This window comes from Geospiza fortis, unplaced genomic scaffold (assembly GCF_000277835.1).
Source record: "Geospiza fortis unplaced genomic scaffold, GeoFor_1.0 scaffold878, whole genome shotgun sequence".
In the NCBI taxonomy this organism is placed as follows: Eukaryota; Metazoa; Chordata; class Aves; order Passeriformes; family Thraupidae; genus Geospiza; species Geospiza fortis.
The window spans coordinates 651,548-652,781 of record NW_005054471.1 but is presented as its reverse complement, the minus strand read 5'-3'; positions in this window follow the sequence as shown (position 1 = coordinate 652,781).

Below are 1,234 nucleotides of genomic sequence, written 5' to 3'. Positions count from 1 at the left end.
GCTTTCTCCAGACGTGATTTCACCACCGCGGGGAGGGAGCGCGGCCAAGGGACAGGCCCTGCTCGCCCCGCCGGCACCCGGTTCGCTTGCCGGGGCCTTAGTCACTTGGGCCGTGCCTGGGGGTGCCGTGTGCCTCGGGACCCCGTGGGGGAGGGCCTTGGAGAGCTGGACAGGCAAAGGGAGAGGGATGGGGGAGAGGGGCCCTCCAGGCTCGCAGCACAGAGTCACCTCCTTCCCAAGCTGGGAAGGCGGGGCGGAAGGCAGTGGTGAAGCCAGATATGCACTTTGCATCTCCAGCTGAGCAGGTGGGCCGGGATGGAGCCATACTCGTTGAGCTGATGCCTGCAACTGCTTCCCAGCCTCATGCTGTGACTTTCCAGAGCTGGACATGGCAGCATGGAGAGAGAAGTGATACTGTGGAGAGGCAGCATCCTGCTTCAGGGATGGGTTCAGGGAGATAGCCCAAGGAGAGGGCTTCTCCAGAGGTTTGTGGGACCCCTGGGAATGGGAGGAGCCCTATGGGACCCTGCCAGGCCCCCCTTATTTTGCGTGGGCGCAGAGTGTTGGGTGCCTGTCAATAATTTGAAGTCTTGACCAAAAGACCATCCAGCTTATTTTACGTCCAGCAGGAAGGCAGGGAGAGGCCAACCAGTGGAGTACCAGTGGTGCTGCCATGTGGCTGCTGCCAAGCAGCTGGAGCCTGCCAGCCTTGGCTCCATGCAGGCAGGGCAGTGGGCAAGGGAAAGCAGAGAGTTGCAGGGGTCAGAATGAGGGGATGTGCAGGGGTGGGTTTTACAGAAGCACAGCTGTAATGTTGAACCCAATATGGGTCACTGTAGAGGTGGACCCTTACAAATCTGCTCCCTCCTGGAGACAATGAGTTTCAGTCCATGAGGGATGGGGTCTCACTGACAGCACCTCAGCCCTTTGGTGAGCTGGGGGGGCTGTGGGAAGGGGGAGCTGCTCGTGCTGCCGGCCAGGTGCCGAGCATGACGGGAGAGGGGAAAGCCTCGGAGACTCGTTCTGAAACAAGGCTGCCCTTTTCTTCTACTTTACGACTGCATTTTAATATCCACAAACATCCCGCCCTCCCCGGGCCGCTGCCAGCAGAGCCTGCATCGCCTGCGCCTGGCCTGCCGAGAAACCCCGGCCAAACCCTGGGCCCCAGCGCAGGGGAGAGGATTATTTTTCCCCCCTCTTTTTTTTTTTTTTTTTTTTAGGAATTTTTTTTTTA